Source organism: Palaemon carinicauda, chromosome 5 (assembly GCF_036898095.1).
Source record: "Palaemon carinicauda isolate YSFRI2023 chromosome 5, ASM3689809v2, whole genome shotgun sequence".
Classification (NCBI taxonomy): Eukaryota; Metazoa; Arthropoda; class Malacostraca; order Decapoda; family Palaemonidae; genus Palaemon; species Palaemon carinicauda.
This window is the reverse complement of record NC_090729.1, coordinates 132,919,848-132,924,847: the sequence shown is the minus strand read 5'-3', so window position 1 is coordinate 132,924,847 and position 5,000 is coordinate 132,919,848. Positions and strand designations below refer to the sequence as shown.

The 5,000-nt window shown below is 33.7% G+C and overlaps 1 protein-coding gene across 2 annotated transcripts in view; it reads right to left on the bottom strand.

Annotated features, from left to right (window-relative positions):
- The window catches only part of LOC137641481 (Kv channel-interacting protein 4-like), an 852,695-nt gene that overhangs the window by 678,229 nt on the left and 169,466 nt on the right, over positions 1 to 5,000 (bottom strand). The gene's annotated exons all lie outside the window — the stretch shown is intronic.

Sequence of the window (5,000 nt, the reverse complement as noted above, 5' to 3'; positions counted from 1 at the left end):
TATGTTCCAATAACAAGTACTTGTATTAGTAGCTTAAACTTTTCCCCATAATAAGTACTTGTATTGGCGGCTAAACATTTCCCCCCCAAAAATACTTTTATTAGCAGCTCAAACATTTCTCAATAATAAGTATTTGTATTGGTAGCTTAACCTTTTCCATAATAATAAGTACTTGTATTGACAGCTCAAACAATTACCATTATGTAGTACCTTTATTAGCAGCTCAAAATTTTCTCAATAATAAGTACTTGTATTGGTAGCTTAAACTTTTCCAAATAATAAGTACTTGTATTGGCAGCTCAAACATTTACCAAAAAGTAGTAAGTTTATTAGCAGCTCAAACATTTACCAAAAAGTAGTAAGTTTAATAGCAGCTCAAACATTTCTCAATGATAAGTACTAGTACTGCCAACTTAAAAATTTCTCAATAATAAGTACTTGTACTGCCAACTTAAAAATTTCTCAATAATAAATATTTTATTGGCAGCTAAACATTTTCCAATAACAAGTACTTGTATTGCCGCCACCAACATTTCCCAATAAGAAGTTATACTTGTCTTGGCAGCTCAAACTTTTCCCTATAAGTAGTTGTACTTGTATTGGCAGCTCAACCATTTCCTAATAGTTAATTGTCTTGGCAGCTCAAACATTTCCCAATAAGAAGTGGTACTTGTATTGAACACTAAAACCTTTCCAAATAAGTAATTATCTTGGCAGATAAAACATTTCCCTATAAGTAATTGTACTTGTATGGCAGCTCAAACATTTCACAATAAGTAGTAGTATTTGCATTGGCAACTAAAACCTTTCAAAAAAATTAATTGTCTTGGCAGCTCAAACATTTCCCAATAAGAAGTAGTACTTGCATTGGCAACTAAAACCTTTCCAAATAAGTAATTGTCTTGGCAGCTCAAACATTTCCCAATAAGAAGTAGTAATTGTATTGGTAACTAAAACCTTTCCAAATAAGTAATTGTCTTGGCAGCTCAAACATTTCCCAATAAGAAGTAGTAATTGTATTGGCAACTAAAACCTTTCCAAATAAGTAATTGTCTTGGCAGCTCAAAAATTTTCTAATAACAAGTACTTGTATTAACACTTCAAACAGCTCATACTAGACCCGTACTGTATATATTTGTATTGCTAGTTCTAACAACTCCAAATTAGAAGTACTTATTGTGACGATTCTCACATTTCAACTATTTTCCAATAATGAGTATTATAAGAGCAAGCATCTGCCGATAAAGTGCGTCCTAAGTTCAGACATGATTCCATCATGAGCAATGTTCATCAAAAAAAAAAAAAAAAAAAAAAAAAAAAAAAAAAAAAAAAAATAAAGACCAGACTGAATAAATAAGACTGCAATTCTAGAGTTAAGCTCCAAAGTTTCAAACAAACCCCTTTTCCCAAAATAAACTCTTACCTTTGCCCTGAGTTAGTTTCAGAAAAGATTAGTAATGCTACTTATCTCCAATGAAGGTTTTTTTTTTTTTTTTTTTTGGAGGGGGGACTAGATTGGTTTCAGAGAAGATCAGGATTGCTAATTATCTCCAGTGAAGAGTTTAAAGGATATTTTCAACTTTGGCCTCTACACACAAGACTGCAAACCTACTCTTTCAAGTATTTAACAGTTTTCCTGGAGATGTTTTTCGATATCCCTTTTCATAGGATGTTTTAACTATGCGACGATGCATCCAAAGAAGCTGATAGGATACAGTGACCCCATATGGAAATGGAAAAGGTATAGAACAAAAGATCTCTAGGGTTGTGGTGGCTGATGTGGTAACGCCCTCACTGGTGAACGCCGGGGTTTGAGTTCCGCTCAAACTTGTTAGTTTCTTTGGTCGCTGCAACCTCATCATCTTTGTGAGCTAAGGATTGGGATTTGGGGGAGCCTATAGGTGTATCTGCTGAGGCCTCAGCAGCCATTGCCTGGTCCTCCTTGGTCCTAGCTTGAGTGGAGAGGGGGCTTGGGCGCTGATCCTATGTATACAGCATACGGCCAGTCTCTAGGGCACTGTCTTGCTTAATAGGCCAGTGTCACTGCCCCTAATCTCTGTCATTCATGAGTGGCCTTTAAACCTTAAACCTTCAAGAGGAAAGCGTGAAGTGCACAACCTAGACAAAATGATAAGTGACACATTACCGCGCAAAGGCTCCCGCAAGTAATGTCCAACGCAATAGCCATCGAATAAAAATCTAGATACTGTAGTATGATGGCGACGAAGGGTGCCAAATTGCTAAAAAGTAGTCATTCAGCTGTTAACCGTTTGGATGAACTCTGTTAATAAGGACATATGAAAGCCTCGGATGTCAAGATAATTCTAATTCTATTGAAGCATCCGACACGCACACCATTCTTTCTTTGCAGCCCTAAGCAAGGCTATCATACTTTTATTACTATTAATTAATTAATTATTTAATCAATAATAATAATAATAATAATAATAATAATAATAATAATAATAATAATAATAATAATAATAATAATAATAATAATAATAATAATAATAATAATAATTACAGAATGCAAAAGTCTATCCATATACTTTTTTTGCCAGGAATGTCAAGTAAAGAATTATCTGGACTTAACGTTGTTCACCTCAGACCAATCTCCACCATCACTAGACTTATATACAAGTCTGAACACTGGAGATAAATAACTACGTACGAGCTTTGAGGGATTACGTAAAGCCCCTTGGGTCGGGACTTAACCGTTCGACTTTTCTTTCAAATTACATTGCAGACAAAATTAGTAAGCTTCAAATTTATTGATTCTCTAAATAATATCCTATCTATTTACTAAAGAAAAGCATCAGTGTCAAAATATTATAATTTACTCTCGCCGCCATAAACATCAAATTGATCATAATTCATATCAAATTTATCACTATCACCTAATATGTAATGGACCGGATTTTCTTATTTCCTGAAACAGACAATCATCATTGTAGACTGTAAGAACTAGACCAGTTTACAACCACTTCTCCAATTATGCCTTTTCTAATTCTTATTGAAGGACATGGGGGCAAAAACGTTTGATACAACAAGGGACGTTTGACACTCGACCATGTCACTACAGAGGTCCAGTTTTCTCGTTTCCAGCTGATGGCCCATCAGTTTCTTTCAGAGTGACGTGCCATTTGGGACCCTTTACTGCCTCTGTCGGATGCAGGCGAAACAAGGCTTTCTCTCTGGCAGGAAAATTGAAGGACAGAGAAAGATAACATGGCAGATAGAATTAATGGCCTGTGCCGTAATCAACGTCTGCCAGAATGGAAGACGTTCAGAGATAGACGAAAAAAGATTTAGTCCTATAGGTTGACACATGTGAGCATAGACACACGCTGCTTCTCTGAAGCTATCCAGAACGGAGAGAGATATTGCGCCTGACTAGAAGTTCACAATAATAAAAAAAATAAATAAATAAATAAAAGAAAAAAAAAACTCAGGATAGATCTCAAAATGACAATTAAACTTATTTTATTTATAAATTATAAAATTATACAATAGAAGAGGGGGAGGGGATGGAAATAAAGCAATGCCTAAAATACATGAAATATTCCCGACTTAATAATCGACCTGATTACAAATAAATTATTATTATTATCATCATTACTTGCTAAGCTACAACCCTAGTTGGAAAAACAGGATGCTATAAGCCCAGGGGCTCCAACAGGGAAAATAGCTCAGAGAGGAAAGGGAACAAGGAAAAATAAAATATTTTAAGAGGAGCAACAATATTAAAATAAATATCACTTTATACTATAAAAACTTTGAACCGTAACCAGAGAGAAGGATCTAATGTAGTACTATCTGGACATTCAAGACCCCATAAGACTCTAGTGTTAGTATCTCAACGGGTGGCTGGTGCCCTGGCCAACCTACTACCTACTCTGTGTCTAACAGAGTGCCGGCCGTAATGGCTTAAAGAAATGTTTGCTTCTTTTTCTTGATATTTTTTTTAACCTTGCATTTATTTCAAGTTCGCAACCATTTCTTTGTTTCAACCAAAATAAAAAATACCAAGATAATTATTTAAAGTACTCTTTTTTTATCTATAATTTTTATTAGCTGTAGTATTTTATAATAAAGATTAGTTTTCTAAATAAACGAATTTGCATCATGAAGTTTAGATATAATATTCATTACAACAGTGTATTAGTTAAAAGAAAGGAATAATAATAATAATAATAATAATAATAATAATAATAATAATAATAATAATAATAATAATAATAATAATAATAATAATTACATAAATCTGGTATTCTTCATCTGTACCAACGATAACAACAAAGCATTCGAGGCGAATAGGGAATGAGAGCAGAAAACTTTTCCTAGCAAGATTATAGTATTTTTTTATAACACACGAGGGACCAGAAGAACAACATTCATAGAAGAAAAAGCATTCCTAATTTCCTTTCCTTTATTGGTGTTGCTTTGCAGCTCCCAAATACGAATTTGTCTTATATTTTTCAATTGATATACCGAAGCATAATTCCGAATATAAATCAAAGCTAAGAGTACTCTAAGACTAATTAAAACACACCGTTAAAAATTTTCATTAGAAAAATTGTTAATGCCTGATAACATTTAATCCCCGGGTTTTTACCGTTTTAAAAACAGATATATTGACGTAAAGGAATGATATTACGGACACCAACCCGTAAAATATAACAACAAAGTAAGGTAAAATTTACTACCACCTGTATTTTACTCAAGGTTGAAAACAGTATATTTTTACGGAGAATTTCCGATTAAAATTACCGTTTATCTTAAGTGTATATAAAAATGCTTAAAAGAAATCTTTTCCCTTGGAAACAGTATCGTAATACTAAACACACTTCAACAGAAAATCAATATAAAGAAAATTTTGCATTACATTAACTATGATAGAATGCGTCAGTCACTCAGAAAGTACAGCAACTTGTTAAGTCCCTGACGGACAAGCGACACACACAAGTCTGTTACCTCTCAGATGGCACATTGACGTGCCA